Source organism: Corvus kubaryi, unplaced genomic scaffold (genome assembly GCF_017639235.1).
Source record: "Corvus kubaryi isolate FWS band 111438036 unplaced genomic scaffold, C.kubaryi_AGA036_p1.0 124, whole genome shotgun sequence".
NCBI lineage: Eukaryota > Metazoa > Chordata > Aves > Passeriformes > Corvidae > Corvus > Corvus kubaryi.
In genome coordinates, this window is record NW_024580659.1 from 2,652,445 (window position 1) to 2,668,735 (window position 16,291).

Sequence of the window (16,291 nt, forward strand, 5' to 3'; positions counted from 1 at the left end):
TAAAAGGGTTCCTGCTTTTTTAACCAAATTGCTGGAACTGTCATGCTGGGGTCAAAGGACTCATCATTTCAGATCCCTGCAAACCCAGCTACTGTGCTGACAGTGCTGGAGAGCAACCAACCAACAGCCCCAACAACATCAACCAACACCAGTGACCTACAACAGTCCTATCCTGGCCTCATTTGCAAGAGACTTCCAGAGGTACCAAATGGACCCCTTTGGACTACACCCCATCTCCAGAGGAGATCATCACTGGCCAAGCCGAGACAGTCCTGCCCAGCCCTTGCTCTTAAGAGATCAAATTCAAGGGCTGTGTGGGAGCTCTCCCCCCAGCCTGGCTGTTGGCATTCAGCCCATGACAAACAGCAATCCTAATCCTCCAATCTCCAAGCTGAGACTGGATCCCACAGTGTTAAAGCTACTTCTGACAAAATACACAGCCCATGTTATCACCCCATGGGACAAGGAGACTTCAGAGACCTGTGCTGTATGTAGCCCTTTCTGGACAACCATCCTTTAAATTTAGCTCCTACTACGTGTGTGCATGAAATCTGCTTGGCAGAGCAAAAAAACATCCCAGAAAATTCACTCAATCTTTATTAGCATCTCCAGGATTGCACAAACAGCCTCCCTAGCCACTGGAAAGTCTGCCTTTACCCAGCCAAAATGTTTCTTTGCAAGTCATTTGAGCTCTTACCTCAGAAAACTCCTTTCCTGCCTGCACACACAGAGAAGGAGCTGTAATCTGACTTTATTATGGTCACGCACGTGCTGTTGCCATGGAAATGGACACGATGCTACTGGGTCTGACTGCAGCATGACCAGGCACAGCCAGGGGCCACAGCCAGGATCCTTGAGGCAGTGCTGCTGGAGAATCTCCCTTGGCCAGCTTGCTAAAAAATCCCCCAACCAACAGCAGTAAAACCCCTCAGACCAGGAACCCTGGGGTAGCACCAATGGCAAGTACAGCAGAGACCACTGGAGACCACTTGACACTTATGGTGGTAGCAATGCAGCTCCTGCTTTGTCACACAAAGTGTGCTTACAAACACACCTGCTCCATCAGCTCCACTGAAAGTTACTAAGCCAAGGGAAAAACATCTCCAAATGTTTCTTGTTCTTCAGGTAACTATGCTCAAGGACTTGGTCTCTTCAGTCGTTTGGCCAGTCAAGTCAGCCCTGTGCAGGTGTGACATGGGCCACCACAAGAAGACAGAAAGTCCTGGCAGTGAAAAGCAGGACAGATCCCAGCATGATGCACCATCCTCAGACTTGAACCTGCAAGGTGCAGCCCCTCAGGAAAGTAACAGCAGCCTTGGTGATGGGGTTATTTCCACAGAGCCTGGAGGACAAGCTTAAGTTGTGATAATAACAGAGGCTGTACATTCCTGGAGAAGCCATCCTCTCTTAAGAATGATGGAAACCATCATTGCCAGGGGAAGCAGAGTTTAAACCATGGCTTGCCAAGGGCTGCCTGCCAGGGAAGGATGGGTCTACATACGCCCCTGATTCTTCTTCTAACCTCCTGGCATCCCTCACAATTGCTGCTGGAAACAGGAGATGCTTCCAGTTGGACACACAAAGGCTGTACTTATCTCCTCCTTCAGGTCTGTGCTCAAGCCCTGGGCTGGGCAGGGTTGGGGACAAGTCCAAATACAAGGCTCAGGCTGTGCCAAAAGGGACCACACTCAATCCTGCAGCAGCCTGCCCCAGGGGGCAGGATGGAGGACAGCTGTCCTCAAGTCCTGTGAGTTTGGGACTTACCAGCATGTCAAGCAGAAAGGGCTCCATGTTCAAGGCCAGGCTTTGAGGCAAGCTCATCTAGTGAAAGGTGTCCCTGCCCATGGCAAGGAGCTGGAACTCAATGATCTTTAAGGTCCATTCTAACCCAAACCATCCTATGGCCCTATGATGATGCAGATTGCGAAGGAAAGCAGAATAAAAACTTGATTCACTGAAGACAGAGAGAGGACAAAGCTTCGCCTGTCACATGTGGGACCTGATGAAGCAAAAATGCTCCTCTAAGGCCCAAGGAAAGGCATCACAGCACCAACCTGCCCACTGATGTCCAACTGCTCCATCACAGGGTGTGTGGGGAGTGCCAGCGCTCCAGACCCCTCAGCCTCGAGCAGCCATGGAAATGTCAGGGGTGCACCCAGTGCTGCGTCACCCAGGTTCAGCTCTTCGTGTGGGCAGGAGGGCTTTCAGCATCCTGCCATGCTGGAGCCAGCGTGAGCTATCTCCCAGGCTGGTGTTGGCAGGTAGGAGCCATGGCAAAGGGAGATCCTACATCAAGCACATGGCTCTGTGCTGCACCTGGAGCTGCCAGCTCGCATGGCTGAGCTCCCTGCTCACAATTACACATCTGCCCCTTCCTCTGGCCCTTTCATCATCCCAGACATGCAATACCAACCAAACCTGGCAACAGCCTCTCATTTACCTTCCCAAGGGTTGAAAGAACCTGGCCAATATTTATAGCAGCAAATCAAGCCAGTAGTGCACTGGTTGCTTTGAGAAAAAAGAGCTGAGGCTTTTCTGAGTCCAGGATTATTTACTATTCATCAGTTTGGGTTCCAGCTTCCCCCATTCATTTTTATGTGTTGTTTTTCCTAAAATATGGATTTTAGTTTATGATGAGGTTTTACTTAAGGATTAAAAAGGAAGACACAGAAAGGCAAAACAGGAGAAAGGAAAACAGGATGATAAAAAAAAGGCATTCTGTAAAAACAACAAAATTTTCAGCAAACAAAAATTACCCTCGCAGAAACCAGCAACGGCCAGGACATCAACAAAAGTGACAGTGCACATTTTTTATGAATTACTTTATATCAATTACTCAACGGATCAAGAACCCACTCTGGGAGGGCTGGAGCAGGCAGGAGGGGCAGGAAAAGGTACTTGGCTGATGCAAGGCTCCTGCTCAGAGCACCTTGCTCTCCTGTCAGCCACCTGGAGCACATCTGACACAGCCAGCTGACCACAGGGCCGTGAGAAAAGGATGGGATCTGCAACTGAGTTACCACATCTATTTTCTCCAGGGCTTGCCCAGGAGTGAGTCATGCCAAGAGGAGGCTTTGAGCAGGGTCTGGACCTGGGCAGATAAAAGCAGTGTTATTTGTGTGTGTTTGCTTGAATCAGCCAGAGAGGAAAGTGCACAACACATCAATTCTGTAAAATAAATACGGCACCGTAGAGGCTTACCCAGGAGAGATGTCCTGGGAAATGTTCTCCTTCATTCATCACCTGCCCAGGGAGGAGAAACCACAAAGAAAGAACCAGCCATGGCCAGAGGAGAGATGCCAAGGCACAGGACACCCTGTGCCCACCCAAGCGCTGTGGGGGTGGCTGGGGCAGACAGTGCCCGGAACTACACAGGGCTGGGAGTGAAATGATGGGATCAGATCTTTCTGGGATTGTTCCTCCTGGGTCTTTACCCTTTTCCCTTAGAGAAAGGCACCCCAGAGCAGAACAAAACTCCTGTCTCGGAGGTGGGAGAAAAAGGGATGATCCCTTCCCCAGCACCAAAAGCAAGGCAGAACTGACTACAGTTAAATCCCGTTTGGCACGAGGCTGCAGTGGGCACATGGTCCCTTCCCCCTGCACCAGGGACCCAATGCTGTGGGGTCAGGGTAAGAATTACCCACAGCTGAACAAGGACACTCTCCTACAGTGCTGCCAAGCCCTGAATAGGGAGGGGAAACAACCAGGGGAGCTCCTTCCTGAGCAGAGTCTTTTGGGAGAGCCATCATAAGAGCTCTAATGCAGTCAGGCAGGCATTTCCCATTTCCCTGGTTACTCCAGCCATGAATGCTCTCTCCCCTGAGTTACAGGTATTCTCCACTGCTGCAGGATCATGTCAGGACAAGCTCTGCAGTCCCCAGGGCTTGAGCAAGTGCAAGTCAGACAGGCAGAGCCTGAGTGTGTCTCTTCCATGCCAAGGGGAGGGAGAGACAGCAAGAACCACTTAAATGAGGAAAAACAAGTTCACAGAAGAGGTACTGCTTCATGGAACCAAATCCGCCACAAAAATCCAAACCCAGTACCAGGATGTTGGTGGGAAGAAGGCTACAGAGCAGGCTTAGGATGGAAGACCAGGAAGGGGGAGAGAGCAGCACCTGCAGTAGAGACCATGGCTGGAAAGAGAAGAACCAGGCTCAGGAAGACACCAGGAAAGGCAAGAGACACCTCCACAGCAAGAAACAGATGGCCCAAATGACAGGCAGGTCCTTGCACGTCACGTCAGGCACCCTGGGTAAACATTCACTGCTGACATTTCACACCTACACAAGGCTGCATCATCACATCTCAACACCCAGAAGGGGAGACAACATCCTCACTGCACTTGTCCCCAGTGCCAGGTCCTCCAGCCCAGAGCTCCGGAATTAGACTTCAGGTCTGTTCCCTGGAGAGTCTAAACAGAAGGTCTGGAGTCCAGTTCAACTGGTTTGTTGCTCTGAAGAGGTGCTATACCTGAGATATCTTTGCTCTGGAGGTCTCCAATTTATTTGGTTACTTTTCCCTTGCTGCTTGGTCCAGGGCAAGGATTTGCAAGGATTTTCCAGGGACACAAAAGTCCCTGAATTCTCCTTGATTTCCTCACCAACCCAAGGGTCACAGCAGCCTTCCAAGGCTTGTGGTAAAGGGCCACATCACCTGGAAGGGGACACCATGAACATCAACGAGTCATTCTGTCATCCAAGGCCAGAGGGAAAGCCAAGCAGGTAACATCACAGCAAGATCTTGCCAAGCCAGGGTGTGTGATTTAGGGAGCCTTTTCCTTCCTGACATCTTAGAAATTAGCTCTGATGTCCTAATGCCTCGATCATTCAAGAGTTTATCTTCCCCCATTTTCACAAGCTTCAACACAGGACAAACTGAGCAGCTTCTTACTTGACTGAAAAAATGCTGAATAAAACAAGATGAGTAGGATTTAGGAGCTGGGCAAAATGGATTCAGATCTTGCTGGAAGCAAGAGGAAGTTGCACTTGGATGCAATTCCAAGAGAGTGCTTTGAGCACAGGGGAGCAGCAAAAATCTCAGCACTGCCCTGACCAAAGCCAGGCTAAATCTGTGAAAGGCTCAGGGGTAAAGGAAGTGACATTTTTCTGCAAATTTGCTATTCACCCCTATCTTTCACCCAACTTCGCTCACAGCAAGTCAGTAGATGCTGGCTGGCAGCAAATGCCACCTTGCTGATGTTTCAGAATGACTCCCACTGAAGCGCTAAACTGACTCCCACAATTTCCACCTTTGGTAAAGAAAATTTTCCCCAATGCTACCCAATAAGAATTCTATTATATTTCAATAATAGCAAGAAAATAATAACCACTTGTCCTTTGGAAGGTTACAAACAACTAAGCAATAAGAAACAAGCAATTTCAAACAGGACAATAAATTTTCTCTCTGTCATAAAAAAAAAGTTGTCATTTTTTTCCCCTCAAAGACCCCAGAGGTCTCTAAATGTGAATGAAAACCAGAAAATTGCTGCTTGATTCCTCCTCCACAACACAACTCTGAGTCTATGGAAACATCTATGGCATCTATGTAACAGAGAAAAGAAATCAGAATTACCTCTAAAAGAGCATTGAAGCTCCAAGTCCCTGATAACTGACTGTGGCCATTACCCCTTATACCTGCATTGCAAAATTTATGCTAAGGGCAATTAAACCTCCCCCCGCCCAAACAGTTTGATCAGATCTGGACGCTGCTGGAAAACAAAGGCACTTTTTATGGGAAAAGATTCACAATTGTTTTTCCATCCACACATGTCAAAACTGGGGGGGAAATTAGGAAAGACAACCAATCAGAGAATGGAATAGTGTAATTATTTCCACCAAGGTACTTGTCCATCCTTGCCCAGTGACTGTGTACCCTGGCAGGCTCACAACCCACCTGGACAGAGCAAAAGTTTCACACTTCAAACACTTCCTTAACACCTGCAACAGGTATGACACATTTCCAAGAGCTGTCAGCTCTACCCCAGCTCTCAAGCACCTCAAAGCAGTCAGCACTTCTTCTAGACCCACCTCAGTTCCTGATGGAGGGTACATAACCATGGCACACTCAGCACTGCTTCCAGTGACATCAGCTCCTTCAGCTTGGGAGCCAAGAAGGCGTTTTATTGACCTGGGTCATAAGATTTAATAACTGCTAGACCTCTGAAACAGCCCACACAAAATGAGCTTGTGCAGAAACATTGGATGGGCTTTGGGAAGAGCAGACATCTGCCCTGGACTGAGGACATCCTTGCTGCAGTGAAACACAGCTCCTTCAACGAGAGTTTACACCAGTTAAGTGTTTCCTAGCAGTGCAGACATTCTATTCCAGAAAACTGGGGTGAAGTTGGAGGGCCACACTCCCTTCCCTTCATTCACCATATTGAGTGCCATTTTCAGCTCCACAACATGAAACCTCACTCTCTAGGGCAGTACAGAGACCTGAGGCATGGGATCCAGGGGAAGCAAATAGTTGAAGTCAGCCAACGCAGAGGCTTTCCACAAGCAGCATGCAACCAAGACAAGTTATTGCAAGCTTCCCTTCATAGCCAGGCATCTGCTGCTCACCCAGCCACACCACAGCAACCACCTGGTAAACTCACTTCTACTCAAACCTGTAAGCTTTTGTTGCAGAAGGCACAACTGAGAGCATTTAGATAAGAGATGGCATTTAAGATATGAGAAGGTATGATAATCTCCTGATTATGCCTCCCATGCAGCCTAATCTGTCCCCACAATCTGCACAGAGACCACCAAAGCACTGTTCCCACACTGCTGGATGACCCACGGACCCCCAGGCAGGATCCAAGGAGCACTGGGTGATGAAGGGCAGATGAAGTGCACACAGCTTGGCCAACCTCATCTGCCTTTGATCTGCAGCTTATTGTCTTGGCATGGTTTAGGGAGCTAATCCTCCCCTGCGGCTGGGAGAGGACATTGACCTCCCCAGCTTCCTTCAGCTGCACAGCCCCACACAGCGATGGGGTGGGGGGAACTGAGCTGCCTGGGGGCAGGTCAAGCTCACAAGCTCAGGGGAAGTGTTGAGCACACCCAAACTGTGTGGATTTTGTCTGAAATCCTTCTACTCCACAGCAGCCAGCCTAAGCAGCGGGAGCCTCTCCTCCTGGGTCCTTCCCCTGCCTGTTGCAGCAGCCTCTCCTCATGTCCCAAGCCACCCCGGGCAATGGTGAAAGTGCGGGTGTCACCCCAAACGCACTAGAGAAAGATCTAACACTGCCTGAGCAACCCACTTTGTGCAATGCAGGTGTAACACAACCCACCAGGGCAGATCCCATCCAGCACAGGCTTATCTCATCAGCACAAGCTCCGTGGGTCAGGCTTGAGGGGTGATTTCACACTGCACATTATCCCAGCGGTGAGAGGCTGGGAAGGGAAATTTAAGTTTGTGATTTGCATGTGAAGCCCACCACCAGGGAAACCAGTCTCAAAGTGGTGGCAATAGCCTGCTCCACACCTGATGCTTGAGGAAAGATATGGTTGTCAGGAACTGCAAATCCTATTAGGAAATTCTGAGCATATTCAGGGTGAGCCAAGAAAATGGACTTGAAGCAGGGACACACTCTTGGTCACTCAGGCACAACACAATAGGGAGAAAGGCCTTTTATCAGGAGATGCAGTCTGCAGGGAAGAAAAAAGGAGAGAGGGATCCCTCCCTTCTCAGAGGTCTCCAGCGAACCTAACAGGCAGCATGAAACCCTCAGGAGACAAAGAGAAAAAAGTAAGACACAAAATCCTAGTGTAGAAAGTAGCCTGTGAAGAGTCAGCAAGGGAGGAGGTTTGGTGTGGGAGACAAGAAAGCTTCTTGAGAAAGATCTCGAGAGATGAGCCGTGAGATGCACAGGAAATGAAACAGCACCCAGAGCCCTGCACCTGGGTTGTCACCCAACCAAACACATTTCAACACAGCCATGAGCTATTTCCTCACAGACACTGGTGAGGGATGCAGGCAACTGTGAGGACCTGTCTTTAGGATGCTGTTCTGCAATCTCCTGATAGACTGGTTCACCCTCAGCAGCCTGTTTTGACTGACATTTCCACCTCTTGGACTGTAACAACAGAGGGGAGAACATCACCGCAGTGCGGTTTCTTGTAGCATTCCACACCAGCAGGTCTTTCATCAGGAACTCTGGTACCACTTAGCTTTGACTTCCACACTTCCTTTGGTACCACTTAGCTTTGACTTCCTTTCATAGGAATATTATCCCTATCTATGGAGAAACAGGCCTCTCAAGGTCTCCAGGGCCGACTCACCAGCTCTAGCTCAGGACAGGGAGTCCAGAGCCAAACCAAACTTTCGCTGCAACACCACATCCCTATCCAGCACCCAAACTCTGGGGCACCTTCCAGTAGGCAAAGCCACAAGTGTCCCACGGGATGGCCAAAAGAAACAGAAACACGGGTGCTGATCTTGGCAGAGCCACTACAGCTGCAAAGCTGAGCTGCACACAGGCTGCAACACCCAGCTGAGACAGTGGCAGAACAGCTGGATGCTCCAGCCACGCTGTACTCCCACTGCCAGCAGCACCCAGCCAGCTTCAGCCACACCTGCCTCGCCATGGCCCAGCTGGACATCACAGCACAACCACCTGCAGGCAAGTGCCACGGTCTGACACAAGTCACTCCACCTTCCAGTGAGTCAGGATCCCTGTCCACGAAGAGTGGTCAGCGTATGACCTCTCCTATCTCACAGGTCTCCAGCAAAGATCCCAAGGATGCCTTTGCCATGCTGGGATTACAAGACATCCCATCTGTGTGACAGCTTCCATCAGACAGGAGAGCAGGGAAACCTTCCAGCAGGGGTGCAGTGGGGCTCTAGGAAGGATTATCAGCTGGAGAAAAGGACTGTTTCCAGCACTGTCCCAGACTCTTGGATGTAGTTTGACACACACACATACCAGCACACACAAGCGGTGCATGTTTTTCCCTCCAGCCCTGTGTTGTCTCACAGCACTGGCCCTGAAATCCTTTTGAAAGGGGCTTTGAAAAACCCTCCAACCAGCACCTCAGCTGTGGGGCCTGCAGAAGCCCGTGGCTGCCAGGGTGTGATGAGAAACACGGTGCACACAGTTCTCAGTCAGGCCAGGCTTCCTGAGAGGCTACAGGAAAGCAGAAGCAAACAAAAACCAGAGTGGACCCATAGCCCCTGCTGAGCTTTTCAGGGGGCTGCAGCCATGTTTTTCCTCTTAAATTTTTCCATTGCTTTCCTTAGCATTCCTGACATGTTTTCCTGGCTTTACCTGGCTGTCATGCTAGAGGGTGATGAGAGGTTTCCAAGGGCATGTCATCACTCTGAGCCAGAGTCTATAGCATCTGATGGACTTCATCCCTGCATGAGAACAAAGACCACAAAATTAAACACAACCCCACACAAAGCCTCCTGGAAAAACCATCTTCCACAGTTTGCACCACCAGCCCATCTGTTTTTCAGATGTGACAGGACCCATTTGACCACCAGCTGCAGGGACTACATGCAACATATCCTGCAAGGTCACAAGGCAGCTTTATATCCAGCCAGGACGAAAATTCAAGCAAAGAAAAGCCTTAGGAAAAAGGAAAAACAGCGTTGTGACTGAGAGGAAAGGAGGCATTAGAGCCTCTCCAGCACAACAGTCCTGTAAATGATTGCAAAGATGCTGTGTTGAGTCAAGAACAGTTTCACTGCTGTGTCTCTGCACTCACGTGTTTTACATTTGGACACCTCATCAGAGCTGATAACCTTGGAAGGGGCCCCCTGAGCTATCTGGCCCCAACTCCAGCTCTGAGCAATCTTCACATAGGTACCTGATCTCCCCTCCAGTGAGGCAAAGCTCCCAGGCAGCCAGCTGGGACTTCACTACTCAATCTGTGCAATTGGGAAGGCAGAGGGTTAAACCCCTTCCAAAACCCCTTTTGTTCAGCCCCAGGGGCTCGTTTTAACTAACCTCGGGGATTTCAGTGGAGTTATTAGTCAAAGTGGTGCAGATAGATGTGGATGGATTATAGCAGCACTGCTAAGTTTGCCAAGGAACTGACTTCAGATGAACTGATGCAAATGTTCTTAAGAACAGTTTCCATGCAGCTTAAGAGTGAGCAACAGCAAGAAAGGAAAATACCTTAATTAAAATAGTTAAATCACATAAAGTTTCTCACTGGATGAAAACAAAGATTGCTTAGCAGAAAAAAGGCAAAGGGATCCTAAGAAGAGGAGTGGCTAACACAGGGTAGTTCCGCACATTCCAAAAGCCATAGCTCATCAAAAGCCCTGGGGTGATTCATGTCTTGGGGAAAGCAGAAATACCTGGGAAGGAGGTGGAGCCAGATCTAGCATCTCCCTGGTGGGCAGGAAAGTCTCATCAGTCTGTGAAGGCAGGAGGGTTTCAGGAGGATGGAGGCAGGTTACTGGTTGCCACAGGAGAGGTAAGTATGCCACACACCAGGAACAAAGCTCAGTCACTGACAAATCCTGCACTCTGGCTGCAGAGGCTGGGGGAAGATACTTGCAGTGAGCGGCGTTTGGTCCAGGGTGGTGGGAAGCTGATGAAGGATAACAAGGGGACCCAGGACATTAAATAAATTCTGGGATAAGAATCAGTCATGCTTTTAAAGAGGTTTCTGCCAAGGCCACAGCATGCACTTTCTCCTGGTCTTGGTGGCTGCACTGCCTTGCCACTCACTGCAGACAGACAGACACACTGGCTCCAACCATGGTGCCACAGTCACAGTCCCTTTGTCACTCACAGCCTTGAGCTCCCTGAACATCTCAGATACCGCAGGGTCCATTTCACGTCGGTCTTGAAGACAGGGAAAGCCTTTTCCAGTGTCTGCTGGAGATCCACCATTTGGTATTTCAGCACCTCTCCACCTCCAGCAACTTCTTGCAAAGCCTGGGCTCCCAGGACAGGGCCAGAGCAGCTTGCTGCAGGATGAGTGGCAGCTGATCCCGCAGCTCTTTGATCCAGACTGTGAACTGCTGGGGTGGATTAAGGAAAGAGGACTTCAGTGGACCTTCATTAGCTTTCTGCTGCTCCTTTCCCAACTTGTAAATTAGCAAGTATTTGCATTCAAAAGGCAGGTGAGCCAACCCGCTGGGGCCAGGGCAGAGGCACAAGCAGAATGGGGCAAAGGGGCTTTTCATTTAAGTGAGGGAATAAAAAGAATCTACTTTCCGGTCTACCGGGCCAGGCTGGAAAACCCAGGTAACACAGATGCAACCTGGCTTTCTCCTCTCCTCTGGTGCCATAATGGAGCCTGGCACAGAGCTGGCCAGATGACCACGTGAGATTTCAAAGCTGCCTCCCAACTTCAATAGGTGGGAGAGCAGGAAGGAAAACAGCCCCTCAATCACCACACCAATTTTCATTGCCATTAAATATAATCATCTCTGCTCTCTTTCATCTTCACTTCTCCTGTGAGAGCTGGCAATGAAGGCAGCACACAGTGAGGAGAGGCAGAGTGGGGGAATTGCAGCAAAGAACATAACCTCCAAAATGCTCTGCCCAGCCACAGGCAGGGAGAACAGGGAAACCAACAGGCCCATTGCCATCCAAGGGTGGGAAAAGGGAGCAGACACAGAAATTTGCTCAGCTTTGTTTCTTGCCCTCACCACAGCTGCAATGATCCAGAGCACTCTGAGCCTGCTCAACAGCACCAACAACCCCTCTTTAAAGGTATCCTAAGAATTTTGAGCATACTCTGCAGCACAGAGCCTGGACCACGCCTCCCATCTCCCACCTGGGCTGGCGAATTTAGTGGTGGCCCACCCTTATTTCTGGCCCTGATTCACTGTGTGACCTGCAGGTACTCAGGCAAGAATTTCTGCTTCTGCCCCCATCACCTGGGCTGCTGTCAAGGTGTTTTCCTGGACAATCCTCTTCTCTCCAGCAAAGACGCCAGGCTGATGGGAAAGGCCATGCCAGCGGGCAGGTTTTCACTTTCGCCTCAGCACACCTTGCGCCCCAGACACTTTGTGGTAAGTGTTCCTTTTTAAGATCTATTGATTTAATAAATAATAGAGTAAAAGAAAGAAACACATCACACAAATACACAGGTCAAATAATCTCTCCCTTAGGAAACAAACAGGAGCTACAAAGAAAAAAATAGCCCAGCAGGCGAGCATTGATCTTTAAGCAGGAGATCAAGTGGCATTAGAGTTATTTGTTAATTAACTTAACAGCATATAGATAGGGCCATATTCAAACAGGTCACCTTGCGGGTCTTGCTCCACAAACAGGAGTCTTGAAGCCTGTCTTTCTCACTCCAGGAGCACTCAGCACTTTCTGCAACACCACAGCTAGCTCTGCCTTGGTTCTACTGACTGATGTCCACAAGGGACAAGTGCCAAAAGCCAAAATCTTCATCCCTAACTCCTGGAAAAAGCTCCTGGCCTAGGGAACCCAACATGGAATGAGAAACTTTTCCAGCCACAGGTCTGCATCAGAAGACTCTGGCACAGAAATCAACACCTACTGCTCACAGGATGAAAAGAAAAATGTCTTCTGAAGAAACCACAGCCAGAAGAACAAAAGGAAAAGGATATTCCTGGGCTTTCACAGGATGAAAACCATCTCAGTTAACCCTGGTTAGCACAAGGCACCTGCTTCAGCACACGGGCCAAGTGTAACAGGAGACAGGCACAGCCTTTGTGGCATCTACACGTGGCAGAGTGGATTCACACAAGGGGAAAAGCAATGACCCCCTCAGCCCCTGCCCATACCATGCTGCCAGCAGGATCTCCTGGTGCCCAGCACACTCCAAGTGCTCATTTCAGCTGAAACAGGCAGAAGTCCTTCCTCCAGTTGGAAGATCTGCACACCTAAGCTCAGCTCTGGCTGTGAAAACGTGAGGAGGGAATCATTGCCAAGAGCAGCCACCCCAGAGGGAAGCGAGGCCATGCAGGAGCTCCATCCAGGCAGCTGCTTAGCTTAACCCTTTCAGTCACCAGATGCAAGAACAGCTACCACCAGTGGCACATGCTCCATGCAGCCACAAGCTCTTGGAGTAAGCAGGATCAGCCTCAGTAGCATTCCCCACCGGCGATTTGCAGAAAAATCCTTGTGCCATGCACTGTATCCTCAGCTTGCCTGGTCTCTGGAAGGCAGCAGTGAGTTATTGGCTGCATGGAAGGTGCCTGCAGGGAGCAGAAACAGCAAGGGAGAACAGAGGTGACAGGTTTTTGGCACTGGGTCACAGCACTGATTCAAGCCTAGCATTTTTGTGACAACAGAATGGTGCGTTTCCAGCTGTATCTCATTATCAGGGAGGGAGGGCTGGAGTGAGTATAAAGAAATCTAAAGGTGGTCACTGGGGAAGACTTCCTTGCAGATGGCAAATTCCTGGCCTCCAGCAGTGGTCACCTGGCCTGTCTCAGCTGCAGCTAAGCAGACAATGACCTGCTGCTGGAACATCCCCAGGTGTTCATGATGCTCATCCCCCACCAGAAACCACCCCACAGCACCCTCTCCCAGCTTGCTGGTTTAACCATGTACCCCTGCCTTTGCTCAGCAGTGATACCAGATAACTTCAAACTCCACCCGAGGCAACAGCCACCACTTGTGCAGTGCAACACAAAGGCTCTCAGCATCCCTTCACCAGCAGCACTGGCTGCTGTGCTGCAAGGAGACAGGGAGAAGGTAAGGGACGCCAGAGACCTGTGCCCTGGAAGCCCATCGCTCTCTTCACTGACACCCCACATTCAAATCTCTGACGAGCTCTTCTTTCATGGAACCTGTACCTCGACAGAGGAAGTAATTTACAGACGTCTCCCCTGACAAGGAGAACAGGGGGACTGAAGAGTGATGTCTGCCTGCAGTGACAGTTCTGTTGCAGAGCTACAAATAGATCCCAGCTTTCCCTGAGACACACGTAAAACTTCCTACAGCACACTAAATCCAGGTCAAATACGCAGAGCAGTATCAATAAGAGAATCTTCTTTCCCAGCTTATTTCCTTTCCAAAACTACAGGTCCAGCCACTTCAGAAGCACTTGCAGACCAACCGTTTCCAAAAGCAAGAGAAGAAACACAGCCCTGCTCTCACGTCAGAGTGACAAACCTTTGTAAAACGATTCGCTTCCCTCCCCTCCTACTCACTCGTGTTTCAAAAAACATTTCGTTCAAAAGCAGCTCTTTAAAGAGGGTATATAATAAGTGATTTGTACCACGAGGCTGGCTAGTTTTAGCCCAGCTACTTAGATCATAGTTGGATTTTATTTCCTAGTTAGCTGGTGGACTCATGTCCAGTGATGAGCCTGTGGACACAGGATGCTCCTGGCCATTGCACTTCCCGGCCAGGAGAGTCAGTACCACAGTGCTCTGCTGTTTCTGCCTATTCAGTAACGAGCTCTGCTGTCACATCTGTCCAATTCCAGCTCCCAGACAGGAAGGAAAGTGGGCAGTGCTTGAAGATTCTTACTTTTTCACAGATCACGGTCATGTTTAACATGCTCCATACTCACAGCAGCCAAAAAGCCATTTGCAGCAGCACCAGGCTCCCCAGGGGCCAATCTCGGCACAAAGAACCCTTGCTGAAAGTTTAGTGAGGTCATATGTCTGGCAAATGTAATGGCAACAAATTAAACTACTTTTTTAAGAACTTGGCTTCCACCCTGCCTTGGGAATCCAAAACAAAATCCTTAACTCTTCGTAGCCTCCCCCTGCACAGAGCTCACCACAAGAGGTTTTCAAGGCAGGATTTGTCCTCAAGCAGCGCAGAGGCCATGTCAGCCCAAGGACAAACCACAGGCTGCTCCTCACTTGGCTGCTCCACTGCTCCCCAAGTTAACAGCTTCACAAATGGGACACTGCAGATGTGCCCACATTAAAAAAAAAGATCATGAGTGTAAAAATGAAAGTGGGTTTAACTCACTCTTACTCTCTCTTCAGTACTCAAAAACTGTGGTGCTCAGTAGATAAAGAAAGCATGGAGCCTCAGGACAAGACAGGCAATAGGATTTGGGCTCCTTAAGATTTTTTTTTTTGAGGCTGTTGCTCAATCTTTAAGCACAAGGATTAAAATGTAAATCTTGTCTTTTCCAAGCCTTGCCTGCCTCTCAAGCAATAGCCAGCCTTCAGAAGTCCTACTCCAGGTAAGAGGGTTGTAAGGGGGAAAATGAAGTTGCTGAGATTTGAAGGGAGATAACACTGTCAGAGTATTTTCAGATTACCTTTCTTGCCACCTAAATCACACAGAGGTTGTTAGATTCCCTCTCCTCCTGACTCTCCACACCCATGCACCCACCCTGGGTTACCTCTAAAACAACAACAACATGGGACAAGAAGTTAAGTCCAGAAAAGCAATTTTCCCGATCTGCTGCTTTTGGTGGGATTAGAGTTACTTTTTTTCCTAGTAGCTCCTGTGGGGCTGTTTCAGATTTGTGCTGGTAACAGAGCTGATAATTCAGGGATGCTTTAGTTGTTGCTGAGCAGTGCTTACACAGAGTCAAGGCCTTTTCTGCTTCTCACCCCACCCCAAGAGAGGAGGCTGGGGGACAAGGAGTTGGGAGGGGACAACCAGGACAGCTGAGCCTGACTGATCCAAGGGATATCCCAGACCTCATGGCATCATGCTCAGCATATAAAGCTGGGGAAAGAAGGAGAAAGGGGGGACAATCAGAGTGATGGCATTTATCTTCCCAAGTCATCACTACAGGTGACAGAGCCCTGCTGTCCTGGGGATGGCTGAACACCTGCCTGCCCATGGAAAGTGGTGAATTAATTCCACATTTTACTTTACCTGATCAACTGTCTTTATCTCAGCCCGTAAGTTTTCTCACTTTTACTTTTCTGATTCTCTTCCCCATCCCACTTGGGATGAGTGACTGAGGGGCTGCGTGGAGATTAGATGCCAAATGGGGTTAAAACACAACACCCTACCCACTTGTCCTCAGCACTTGAGCACTTCATCTATTTTAGAGGCACAATTACATCTTCCAAATGGATTCACTCAGAACATCCAAAAAGGAAAAGCATCTGTATCAAACATGCCCAAATGTGGACACCTGTAAGCACACATCATATGTGTCAATTGTACTGCCATCCTGTCTAAAAAACCACACACAGATTGCTTCTGTGGTCTCTAAGACATTAGAAACTACACATTAAAAGGATGCAAAGGCTATTTTTAAAGTAAACCCCAGAATTACAGAATATTCTGATTTGGAAGGGACCCACAAGGATCACTGAATTCAACTCTAAAATGAATGGCCCATACAGGGATCAAATCCACAACCTTGGCATTATTAGCACCATGCTCTGACCAACTGAGCTTAAAAAATGCTGTTGGAATGCTTAAATTTTCCCC

The 16,291-nt window shown here is 49.2% G+C and overlaps 1 long non-coding RNA gene across 12 annotated transcripts in view; it reads right to left on the reverse strand.

Moving 5' to 3' along the window:
- Positions 1-13,364, reverse strand: part of LOC121660321 — a 40,447-nt gene extending 27,083 nt beyond the window's left edge. For 4 of the 12 annotated variants that reach the window (XR_006014617.1, XR_006014616.1, XR_006014607.1 and 1 more), the window contains exons 1-4: positions 12,709-13,358; positions 11,830-11,985; positions 10,294-10,965; positions 9,254-9,342 (exon numbers count right to left, since the gene is read on the reverse strand). This is a non-coding gene — a long non-coding RNA (uncharacterized LOC121660321). Of the gene's footprint in view, positions 1-9,253; positions 9,343-10,293; positions 10,966-11,829; positions 11,986-12,708 lie in introns of all 12 variants that reach the window. The other 8 variants (XR_006014608.1, XR_006014612.1, XR_006014606.1 and 5 more) reach the window with 7 other exon arrangements.
- Positions 13,365-16,291: the final 2,927 nt, after the last annotated feature.